This window comes from Saccostrea cucullata, unplaced genomic scaffold (assembly GCF_032062105.1).
Source record: "Saccostrea cucullata isolate Sc308-1 unplaced genomic scaffold, CSIRO_AGI_Scuc_v1 ctg2186, whole genome shotgun sequence".
Lineage (NCBI taxonomy): Eukaryota > Metazoa > Mollusca > Bivalvia > Ostreida > Ostreidae > Saccostrea > Saccostrea cuccullata.
The window spans coordinates 31,319-45,042 of record NW_026933950.1 but is presented as its reverse complement, the minus strand read 5'-3'; the positions used below and the strand labels follow the sequence as shown (position 1 = coordinate 45,042).

Below are 13,724 nucleotides of genomic sequence, written 5' to 3'. Positions count from 1 at the left end.
TTTCACGACTCCACTCTTTCTGAGCAGAAGCCTTTTTAGTCAATTTGAATAAACGTGATTTTATTGGAAGTAGAAAATCATTGAAATTTTTTATTTAAATGTTCATGTATATAACCTATTTTGTGTTGATCTTCACTCACTATCGTACTATTTTTCAAATCTCAGATACACCATATATATAGCGTTAATTAATAAATTGATTTTTATTATTGTATATATGTGATTCGTGTTTGTGTTGGATTGTTTAATACCACTTGATAAGCCTTTGATTTAAAAAAGATTTATGAATATACGTGTAACATGACCTCACCATAAAGTTACATGTACATACAAAATCAGAGGATGGGTGGTCCTCCAGTTTATCTTTACGGAAGCCCAGTTAGGACCTATCAGAAAATATTTTTGAATTCGATATAACGAATTGTCGAATTTGTTATAACGAATTCAATTTGTTATAACAAATTTCTTAAATTCGTTATAACGAATTAAAAAAAATTGTTATAACAGATTGAACTTGTTCAAACGAATTCTAAAATTTGTAATAACGAATTAAATTCGTTTAAACAAATTATAAAAATTGTTATAACGAATTAAAGTCATTAAATCAACTTCAACTATTGTGGTCTATAGAAAAGACTTTGTGAATTTGTTATAACGAATTCAACAAAATTGTTATAACAAATTTAATTTGTTATAACGAATTCTAAAAATCGTAATAACAAAAAATTCGTTAAATTATTTTTTTGAATTCGTTATAACGAATATAAGATATCTTTTATGGCAGATTTAATTCGTACGGAAGCCCATTTAGAACCTATCAAAAATATTTTTAAATTCGTTATAACGATTTTTAGAATTTGTTATAACGAATCTAATTTGTTATAACAGAGTAATGGAATTCGTTATAACGAATTTAATTTGTTATAACAGATTCATTGAATTCGTTATAACGAATTTAATTTGTTATTACAGATTCACTGAATTCGTTATAACGAATTTAATCTGTTATTACAAATTTGTTGAATTCGTTATAACCAAATTCTTGATAGGTCCTAAATGGGCTTCTGTAAATCGTTATGACAAATTCCAAAAAAAAAATTGTTATTTCGAATTAAATTCGTTTTAACAAATTCAACAATTTTTATATCGAATTCAAAAATATTTTTTGATAGGTCCTACATGTAAGTGGGCTTGTACGGAAGCCTACGGAAGCCCACTTAGGACCTATCAAAAATATTTTTGAATTCGTTATAACGATTTTTGGAATTCGTTATAACGAATTTAATTTGTTATAACAGATTTATTGCATTCGTTATAACGAATTTAATTTGTTATTACAGCCTTTTAGAATTCGTTATAACGAATTTGATTTGTTATTACAGAATCATTGAATTCGTTATAACGAATTTAATCTGTTATTACAGATTTATTGAATTCGTTATAACGAATTTAATCTGTTATTACAGATTTGTTGAATTCGTTATAACCAATTCAAGGAATTTGGTTATAACGAATTAAACAAATCTGTAATAACAGATTAAATTCGTAATAACGAATTCAACAAATCTGTAATAACAGATTAAATTCGTAATAACGAATTCAACAAATCTGTAATAACAGATTAAATTCGTTATAACGAATTCAACAAATCTGTAATAACAGATTAAATTCGTTATAACGAATTCAATGAATCTGATATAACAAATTAAATTCGTTATTACAAATTTCTAAAGCTGTTATAACAAATTAAATTCGTTATAACGAATTCAATAAATCTGTTAAAACAAATTTAATTCGTTATAACGAATTCTAAAAAATCGTTATAACGAATTCAAAAATATTTTTGATAGGTCCTAAATGGGCTTCCGTAGGCTTCTATATATCATTCATTTAATATAAGAAGAAAGAAGTAAGGAAGAAATCCTTGAAACTTTAATAGAACATAAATTTGTACATACCTTTCATTTGAAAAATACTTATCTAAATATTAATAAAAATACCAATACTAGTATATCAATAAATTATTGTTTTTAAACAGTTAAAGCAGAAAAAATTGAGTTAGTGAGGTAAAAGGTTAGACTTACGTAAAATTATTCAACGCTAAAGTCTACATGGAATTATGCATATTTAACTTCTCCCATGATTATTAACAACATGAAATAAGGCAATTTTAAAATGCACAACAGATGTTACGCGTTAATTTATGTTTAAAATCCGTAAATGCAGACTGCAGACAGTATGTTTCAAATGGATGTGTTTATATTTATTATTAGCCTGAAGTAAGATTGAATAATTCTGATGTGAAACAAAAACCTACAGCGTACAGACACTTTACTTCGTTGGAATTAAAACAGTGAGAGAGCTATCTGCATCATGAGATTTACTTTGCTGTTGGATATTTGCCTTGCTGCCACAATTGTTTCTCTTTCAACAGGTAAAATTTCCTAGGCTACTTTCTAGGAGCATTATTATATTTTTTTTCATATAGATTACTTAGTTGTCATCTGTTGTGAAAAAAATCTACATCTTTGAAATGCTTTTCCATCTTGTAATTTTTTCAGCATGAGTTTGAGTTTATTTCTTAGATATATAAACAGACAACATTTTTTTTAATCATTAGCTTATAAATTCTTATAATTAACACGAAGTTAAACGATCCAAAACTAATATGTAAAATATAGCGTTATTACGGAAGCCCGTCGAGGCGATATATATAAAATAAATATTTCTTATTGTGTTTAATCGCAAAGCTTTGCATTTAATCGCAATAATTATTGCGTTTAAACGCAAAAATATTATTGCGTTTAAACGCAATAATTATTCCGTTTAATCGCAATATTATTGCGTTTGATCGCAATCTTTTGCGATTAAACACAAAGTGTTTTGCGTTTAAACGCAATAATTATTGCGGTTAAACGCAAGAACTATTGCGATTCAACGCACAGTTTTGCGATTAAACGCAGTAATTACTGCGTTTAAACGCAATAAAAAATATTTCTGTCTCTGAACTAGCTTCAACGGGCTTCCGTACGTTATTGGTGATTTTTTAAAATAAAATATATATTATTGTTGATATAAAATGTCTACCAAAATATTGTTTTTCATTTTCTAAGAACAAGTGACTGAACATAAGATCGTAGTATGCAACAACAGACCGACCACAATAAGTTGCCGGGAAAGAATTGTCGTACGTTCGGCTATCTTCGGACAACCAAAAGGGAACATATGCGGTGGAAGGAGGGTTTATGGTTGTCAGAGGAACGTCACTGATACAGTATCGGAGTTATGTAGCAATAAAGAAACCTGTCAGTTTACACCTGGGAGCATTTTGTTTGGTGATCATTGTCCAGGGAGTGTGAAATATACGGAGATTGTATATCTGTGTCATTTCTGGCTATTCTAAATAAAGATATGTGCTTGGACTATGAATCCAAATATGTCAATTAAACAGTATCATACTAGGCGGATTTTATTGTTATTTATCTTATATATTTTTGTTTTGTTTAAAGCATTGATTATGAGTTTAAAATAGTGCCCGCAGTTTGAATTATATCCTTTTAAATGGATCCATCTACAGAGTTTGTCTATATATTCAAACCTTCATTATCGAGATATTTATTGTTAAATTTAGTATAAAAGCAATGACGTGATAAATGGTTCTAATTAAACATGCCAGTAAAATGGCCCAGTATTTAAGTGTATATATATAGGTTGTTTTTACGAACTCTACACAAAGATCGTTTAATTTGCAAACTGCTGCTCAAAATGTAGAAATTTATTTTCAATACAACCAATAAACAATTTGAATTTGGATTAACATAACTCTACTGGATTCCTAAACTACATTAAATATTCCAAACGAAGATATGTAGCGCGTTCTAGTAAATATAACTATATATAGCATGGAGTAAGGAAAGAATATTTTAAATGTAGTGAAAAAGAAAATCGCGTAAAGTCTATGCACATTAACTCTATTAAAATTTATTTCGATTTGTAAAAAAAAAGTTGAATTGAAATCGCTGTATTGAACTTGTAACAAAGGTAACGTAAAAATACCTGAGACTTTTTTTCGAGATCATTTTTGTCTCTGTTGATTTATATCTGTGAGTACAATAAAACGTGTCACTAATTACGCTCTACATGCAGAAGAAATAGATATAATCTTTCATTGTAAAATTTTGAATTGTTTTACTGAAATCGATTTCATCTTTGTTACATAGCAGGTGTTATTGATCACTAGATATGAATTTCATATAAATAGAAATCATAATTTTTTCCAGGTCGTATACACGCTAGGATAGAAAGGGTAAAATTTAACATTAGAAAATGAAAATAATAAATTTGCTATTTTTCTTCTTTTATGAAATTGACTTACCAAAATTATAATTTATTCCTTCTCTCTCATTTCACACTTTTATATAAACTGTTGATATAAGTTAGTGTTGTTGGAATTTTATTAAATTTAGTTTAAATCATAATGGTGATTTTATGGATGCCACTTTATCTGTCCTTGGCCTTCCTTTCTTGTCTTGGACACAATGTTGAAGACGGTAAGCTTTGTTTTCTAGATTACAATTTTGTTCATTACATTGCTATCATAAAAGTAAAACCGGGCTTGACTTTCAAAAGAAAAAAGGGTAACATTTTCCGTACGGCATGTAGTGTATTTTTTCCATAGGCATCTTTTAACTCTTCAGTTTTTAAAATACATGTAATAATAAGATTAAAAATATATAAAGCAAAATAACAATAAATCATTGAAACATATCAGCATTTCAGTCTTAGGCTTATAAGTCTGTATAAATGAGTCATGAGTGCAAACAAAGGCAACACGTGGTATAACAGCATTATCAAGTACTGATCAAATTTCGGAATCTGTAAAAAAAAAATATCACTGTTACAGTAGTTATCATTTATATATTTGTTAATTTATTCAACTAAACAAAATAAGCTTTCTATCCAATTTTGATACGCAGGTACCTTTGCAAGCCATTTATATAAAAACTCCAATAGACTTTTGTTCGAATTATTATATATGATAGGCAAAACTATATTTTATAACATATCTAAGAAACACAAAATTCCATCATCTTGCATCTAGAGGGGGCATCTCAAATTATCAAAATAAATTAAATTTCCTTGTTTTAAGGACTATAACAAAAATATGACATATACGAAGGATTCATAAAAAAATATTTAAAAAATTATTAAAAGAATCTCAAAATACTATTTCATTTATAAAATTTTAACAACCCCACCTTTAAGAGCTACAGTTTATAATAAAGTCAAGAACACGCTTCTTTGACGTCAATCTACCTATCAATTGAAAAATTGTTATAAAAATCAGTTATATGAAATTCTAATTGATTTTTTTCAACAACTGATTTCCTAATTGTATTCAATTCTATAAATAACGAGAGAAAAAAATTTCATTAAAATAGTGAATATGCTCATATTTAGTATGATGCGCGAAGTATTGAGCAAACGAAACCCAAGTCGGGCCCCTTAATCAAGAGAATTATCCTCATGGTATTGTATACATATATCTTTAAATCAGTAAAAACATAATTCTCCAAAAAAACTAACATGTGACCACTTGACTTTCCAATTTAAGGCTGGACACTGGTTTTCCATGCTCTAAAAGGCAATGGACATGATGTCTATGCTGCATGGGACAATAGATCCCCATCACACTGCACACCAGAACGAGGCTGCATTCCCCGAGAGTTTAAGCTTGACAACTGGAGGTACAGCGGAATGCATCTTCGAAGTCCTCTTATTGATAACTGGAATTCTCTAAACATTGTTAAGGTTTATTTCTATTATATATTCTAATAAGTTTATTTAAAAGTATTAGTGAAAGCTGTTGTTTATGCAAATATTTGTAAGCGGCACACATTACTATAGCAGTATGTCAATAGCACTTGTTCTAGATTCTGCGTGTGGAAGTAAACTTATACTTGACATATGGAAAATATGGAATAATTACTCCCTCGTACGCTCCTGATACCACATCTGGATTTTCCAGAAGTCCGTGCTTGATGCCCTCTTTGCATTGACTGTAGATTTTATAAGATCTATCACTGTTGGTTATTTTTATTTTGTTTCCATTTCACACAGTGCATAGTACAGAAAATAGTTTTTGACAATTCTGCCTGGTATTACAAAACGGTTGTATGAATGAAGGTTAACATTTAAATTTATAATTTGTTCAAATAATTTACTTAAACAAACTCAATAAAGAAAAATTAATTTGGTTTTTTTTTTTTAAAAAATAACTTTTTTCTTAAAATGTTCAAAAGTATGTAATTTGATTATTGGGCAAAGCTGATATAAAAAAAAAGTTTTTTAAAAAAATCCCTACACACTGAAAAAAATGACCAGTTTTATAAATCTAGCACAAAAATAAATTGGATGAACAGGACTTTTTGTGGTTAAGGAAAATTGAAAGACAACAAGATTTTATCATTCAGGTGAAAAAAATGATTAGATCTTAATAAACATATAATTACATGTATTTCTGTAGATAATAAATTTTTGAATTAATGGATACATACAAAAAATCTGTAGATCAGGTGCAAGAGTTAACCTTAATTTTGACAAATCAGAATAATGTACATTAGGTCCGGGTACTTTTTGGAGGACATGGGAAAACACTTGCTTTTTTGGAATTCGACGGAAGTGGCAGCAACAAAAATGACTGGTTCAGCAAATCCAGATTATTACACAGCAGCTGGTCCGATCTAAAAAGCAGCTCGCAGACTAACTTCTTCTCATCGAAAGGGTTTACAAATTTTCGTTACTTAAAGTTTGTTTATTTTAAATGCTATAAGAATAATGGACAAATTTTATTTATGATTAGATTAATATTCATAAACTATTTCTTTGTTGTTTGTTTATCATGGAGTCAAATGCTGACTGACAGTTTTCATATTAGTTATAAGCCTATTATTCATACACTGAATGGACGACGGACTTTTTCGATTATTTTTCGATCATGACAGGAGCACACGGTAGGTGTTCAGCAGAGGATGCTCACTCTTCCATGACACCTAATCGCACCTCTGATGTTTTTGAGGTCCGTGTTTGCTCTGCTCCTATTTTGTATTGTTTTATGGACTTTTGATCTTTAATACTGTGCGTTAATTTTGTCCATATGTGTCATTGTTTGAAAACATTTTAAACTTCTTGTAGACATGATGCCCATATCAAAAGACATTTTTACGTCAACAAACATTACGGAGGATGTCCGAACGATACCGGATGGCTGGTTGTTTTAGATAAGACAAATGAAGTGTGTTCCTGGGCGAACAAAGGGCATTTTCCACTTTTCTTGTACAGCAAGGGTTCTAAGGCTTCCAACTGGAACCATAGTATGTTCTTAATTCTCAGTGCATAAACAAGTACTTTAAAGAACCTATGTGCAAAATTTATAATTTATAAATTTCTTACTTATTTGATATATATACTATATTGTATTATGCGAAATTTTTATTGTACTCTTAATTTGAAAAAAATCTGAGAATCTTATTTTTTATTCACAATAACAAACACAAAACATTACGTTAATTTTAGTCAGTATATCACCTTTGAGCTATATTGAACTAATTTAACATTCTAGAAACATTTTAAAACAGGCTCTTGAAAACCCTGAGAGATAAACATATTTGTATTTAGAAAAAAATAAATAAATTTATCCAAAAAAATATTATTTTTGGTAACTTGAACATAGTTAATAACAAATAAATTACTTTGTTTATATCCTATGTATTATTATAGTACTTAATGGTTTTTGCAATGAGTTCTGTCTTCCATTGTAGACCCAGGATTTGCTGATGTAATGAACGTCTACATCCTAACAGTCTAAATTGAAAAGTTGATGACATTTATGAAAGAGAATCATTTATAAATTTGTTGAACTGAGATGGGAAATAACAATCAAAGCAAATTTAATTAAAATTAATAATTTCTTTTATTCTTGCCATTGTGAACATTCAGTAGTATTGAGAATTAAGTCTACATGACAATGAATGATTCGGGAGAAAATAAGTTTTCACAAATTATTGCAACACACGTACAATCAAATTGAAATAAAGGCAATCGATGTTTTCGTTCCTGTTAGCAGTTAATGTAATTCATAGGAGAATCGGGTGTAACTATTGCCAGTGCTAATTTAGAGACTTACGAGTCGTGCTAAACTTTAGCCAATTGTTCTTTGTAGAACATAGATGTATGCAAAGGTAAATTCGAGGTGTAAATTGATTGATCATTGGCAAAATGAAGGATAAATAGGCTCCTAACTACCTCATTAAAGGATTTAATTCTTTCTTATAATTATAATCAGAATCAAAGAATCAAGTGCCAATTTTAAAACTCTTACTTGCCTATATGATCAGCTTCCTCAATACAAATTGGGAAAGGTACAAGTAGTTATTGTAAAATATACTCTAGGAATGAAAGAAAAAAATTTCATCTTGCGAAACGTATTAACAGTATAATGGATGTATAATGACCCGATATAAGAGACGTGGAAATCCTTTGTGTTAAGATATTCAATTCAATTCAATTCACTTTATTGACAATTACCATGTCGGCATACATTCATGAACATTGATAACATAACATAAATTAACACAATTAATACAAGTATATACAAAGTGAGAAATATGAGGTGAACAAAATTGTGTATTTCTCAGTATTAATATTCATTTCATATACGAGATATAGGAAAAAAACAGATTAAATCTGGAATACGGTAAAATATCTTATTTTCGTGGGGTGATAGCTTCTTTCTTTAAAGTATTTCATTTCTTAGTTGAAAAATATACTTTAAGTACATTTTTTGAAGAGATGAATACGTGAAACACTTCATACTATAGAAAGAAAAAATAAAAACTCCAATGAAAATTCGTTTTTTTATAATATGGCAAAAATGGGATTCGCACTCTGCGAACCCCGCCGATTACTTAATAGCCTTGAATACATCAGATAAAAGATAAAATTGAGTGTTCACATAAAAGACACAAAAAACTTTTTAAAAAATATAAATATAGATGAAAAATGTAATATTGATCAAAGTTATATAGAAGTTCATAAAGGGTTATCAAATTTTCTAAATATGTTTAGATTATAAAATTGTGATATCGTAGCGTTAACAAAAAACATTATATTATAAAGCAAAAAGCAAAAGCTGCTCTTTTCCACTAATATATAACATATCAAGGTAAAATTCATTGTAATCACTTTTATTTCAGTCTCAAAAATAACAAAACAGAATGGAGCAGAATGATGAATACAGGTGATGTTTAAATTGATTACATACTATGTGGGTTAATTGATTAAATAATATATATCAAAGCATTCTTGATGTGGTCTGAAACCAAAGAACAAATATATGAAAGCAAATCAAAGCAAAACAAATGAAGTTACAATCAAATTGGGGTACTATGAAAAAGGCGGGAGGGGGGGGGGGGTTTCCGGAGGCTGCTGAGAATAATCTAAAAATATGCACATATGCATAAAAATTCATGTTTATTTTCACGATATCCTATAAGCGATGATATCTTAACGACCGAGACCAGATTTTGTCCGCACATGATTACCATTAGGTATTTAGAGAATGTTTTTGTTTTAAAGAATCACTTGCAATTACCTTGTCTAATTTTGCATGCCTGTACAGAAATCTGTTCTACTTAATTTTTGACCTTGGATTTGTTTTCGTGTAGTTTAAGTCCGAGTTGAGAATAAAGCTTAAATACATTTCTTCCATTATTTAAATGAAACTTACTACAATAATTTATGAAACAATCAGAGTCAATGAACAATGAATCTCAAAAGATACATGTATGTACGTTTGCTCTGAAATCGGTATCAAAAAGAGGTCATCCACTCATGTTCCTAAACACATAAAAAAAACACTCAAAATCTTGATTCATCTCTTTTTTCAATTTCTTTTTTTTTAACAAAAGATTTAAACAAAGTATTGTTCTTAGTGTACTAATATAGGGTTATTGAACTTATATTGGTGAATATTGACACAAGTTGGCTGTACAAATGCACGAGCTTGAGAGTCCATTTGTACAGCCAACGAGTGACAATATTCACCAATATAAGTTCAATAACTCCTTTATTATAAATCTAAAACATTTTCTCATTATATGATATAAATGTTTTAAATAAAATTAATCAATTTTAACTAGATTTGTTGAATTCTGGTTTTTACAGTACAAATGTTCAATATCAGCATATATTTACATTTGCTGATGTCTTTCCTTATATAACAATGCTAATAAAATTGAAAATTCAATTTTCAATGACATGCAGTTGGTCACATGATCAGACTTTCTTGAGTATGAAAAGCAAACTGCACGAGATATTTGGAAAATTCAAATTGTGACGTCACATGACGTCGTAGATACGTTATGTTGCATTTCCAAAGGAAAGTCTAAATAGTGCCTATATTTCTTTGTAGCATGACTAAAAACGTCTAATATAGATATAAGAAATAAAATTTCATTTTTAGAGTTTCATTGGGTATAACATGAAGTCAGGACGTGATCAAATCTACTATAACGCCCTTACTCCAGTGAGACTCTAATAATGATATTTTATTTCTTAACTGTGTTAACTTAACAAGTGTTCAATATTTTGTCATTCTGATCTTCCTGTTTTGCATCAATTTTCTAATTGAGCCATTTAAAAAAACAAAAAACTTTTAAGGCTTTACAAAAATTTTCAATTAATTCAGTTTCGTTTGTAAAAAGAAAAACTTTCCCATGCTGCCAGTACCCAGAATAAAACCCAAAAAACTACATCATATATAGTTGTTAAATTTTATCAAATAACAATTTGCAAGATAACAAGAAATCGAACATATTCAACAAATGTAACATGAAAACAATGATAAATATCACAGATATCAACTATCAAACAAACATCTGAACACTTGAATCATGTACCATTTGAGATATCACATATCTATGCAACAAAGAAAATATTACATATGAATGATGGAGAAGTAACAGTTATATGATAAATTCATTTTTGAATTCCCTGGACCATATTTACACTGATGTTGAAGGTGCAATTATTGAGAATAGTCCCACTTCCAAACAAATTTAATAATGTCCCTTTTCCAAGATTATTGAGAGTAGATGGAGAGCATTGGGGGTCATCCTTGTCCATAACATCTTTAATTGGATTTTGTTCAACAATTTCTTTCTCCTGGGTGGTTGCACCTGCAGCAAACGGCTTGACTACAACCTTTGATGTTAGAATATCAGACATCATTATCTGTTCATCATCAGACAGACCATCATATGACTCCCGTGTGTGAGTACTTTTGTGGCCAGTTACGTGCTTAATCTTGTCCCATACAACTCTCGCTGTCTTAAGTGCCTTAACACAGGTCTTTCGAACGCTGTGATTAGTTTTGTGTTCTATACCACATTCCTTGGCAGCCATTGACATCAGTTTCCCAAGATAATTTTCTCCCATTGCTTTTGGATAAAACCACTTTTCAGCACCTGGATCAATTTGGGTCTCGGGTATACATGTCAGATAAAAAGGTCTATTTTGTGTATTGCCCTGCTTTGGACGGCGAGCTACAAAGAGGTCAACTGGATCTCTGTCTGTTGTGGTAGCATAGAGTCTTGGTTTTGCTTTATGCATATTTTCTTTACCTGTTCCATCTCTAGTTTTTGTAAGCCTTTCACTGAATTCAAGATATTCTCCATCAGACACCGGGTTAGTATGAAGCTCAATGTCACCAAAACATACTTATCTGTGTTCGTGTCTACTACGTGGTCCAATCCATTCGGTAAAAAAAATACCATTGGGAAAATTGTAGCACTCTGGGAGACTTGTCCCCCAACTGTCCCTTCTCCCACATCATGTTTTCTTCTTTTACTGTCACAGCTCGTGATGCATTAGGTTTCTGACCTTTATCCGCTTTTCTCAAGGCTTATTTTTTTGGCATCTAATGTTCTACTTGACAGGGAAAATTCCCTTTCCCTGACACTGTAGTCCCTGTCATGATCTTTGAGATACCTATCTATACTGCACTTCACTGACTGAAGGGAGCCCGGTTGGTATTCATTCCAATCTTTCTTACGAATGTCAATGTAAAAATTGCACAATAAAACGTCCAATTCGTTAGTTCGGGGTTTTTCAATTAGCCGAAATTGAGGTGCGTGTTTGCTCTGCTCCTATTTTGTATTGTTTTATGCAATTTGATATTGAATACTGTTCGTTATCTCCATATCTTTCATTGAAGCTCTTTTTACTCTGTTTGGAGATGCGAGTAAACTATCACGTTGTCAAGGCATTGGTCTATTGCAAGCAGTCTTTCATGTCTATTTTAATATTCTGTCCTCTCAAATTATGATTGTCAGTGCCAATTTGTTCCGGTATCCGGTATTTGCATAGTACCTTTACGAACGCATGTCAAAAAGGGGCAACTTCAGCATCCCAATCCTAGTGTCTTATTGGAATGATACTTTTTCATTTATTTCCATAGTGAATCTGTATTGTCTGTGGCAAACGTAGCCGTTTCAATGCACCCTTTATTAATCTTCTCTTCTGCACATAAATATTTCTGAAGCATCACCTTTGCCTATCGATTGCAAAAAACTTTCCCTTTTTACCAATTTAACTCTCAGTACTTCTTTCAAGTGAACAGCATGTCTATCTTATTTTTCTTGGAATATAACTTTCTGAAAATTCCAATAGAACTATTCAATAGATGGAATACGATGAATTTTCAAATATTTCTTCCTATTATTCCTTCTCAAGCTCATATTTTCACCAAAAAGCAATTTCTGGCTATGTCTTGACCAAAAAAGCAAAATTTTATCCCGACGTAAAGACGAAAAAGACAGACATCCCACAGTAAAATCCCTCCTTTAATTCAAATAATAATACATTAAAGATGCTCCTCACTGAGTAATTTATAAATTGTGATGAATTTTGCATTCATAAAGGTATGATTGAAATTTTGTGTAGGCGTTTTCTCGTTTATCATTATAGAGACTTTTTTGTCCCGCTGATCACACTCCTTGTCTTAATGTTTTGCTTGCTACAATTTGTTGCCAGTTAGTTGTTTAGTTTGAAATCTGATCATACACGTTGTAAACAATATCAGTTTCGAATGCATCTGTCTGCCCCCTTCAAATTGTTACAAGTTCCGTTTTAATTTCAATTTCATTCTCTGTATACTAGCTCCATTAAAAGTGATTAAGTTGTCTTTTCCTTTTAATATTCTTTCTCCGTTTGCTTATGCAAATTAGAATTTTAACAAGATGCCTTTCCCTTTTCGGTTTTTTTTTTCGTTTGCTGTGTTAGAGTTGTTAAAAGTTGTCTTTCCCTTTCAATGATCCCTCAAGACGTATTTAATGACCAGTTGGCTTGGCATTGTCTTTGTGTAATAATTACCAAAGCATTTTCTTGATGTCCAGCTTTGAGTTCGAGACCGATCTTATATGTAAGACAGAATTAACATGAAACAAAAACAGAGTTGTAAAAAACGGAGTATTCAATGTTGATGTTTCTTTGCATCAAGATGGATCTATAATTTGTGAAGAAAAATATCGTGATCGGCATTCTTTATTATCATCATGATATTTTCCAAGTGCATATGCGTAAATTTCAGGCCTTGTAGATAGTTCACTGTACAAACAAGGTTTTTGTATTTCACGAATACTATTATGAACTCTTTCAGAATATAA

The 13,724-nt window shown here is 30.3% G+C and overlaps 1 long non-coding RNA gene across 1 annotated transcript; it reads left to right on the top strand.

The window, feature by feature from the left end:
- Nucleotides 1-2,282: 2,282 nt before the first annotated feature.
- LOC134239685 (uncharacterized) lies at nucleotides 2,283-3,462 on the top strand. The gene is made up of 2 exons (XR_009986267.1): nucleotides 2,283-2,434; nucleotides 3,114-3,462. It is a non-coding gene; the product is annotated as an uncharacterized LOC134239685 (long non-coding RNA).
- The last annotated feature ends 10,262 nt before the right edge of the window (nucleotides 3,463-13,724 follow it).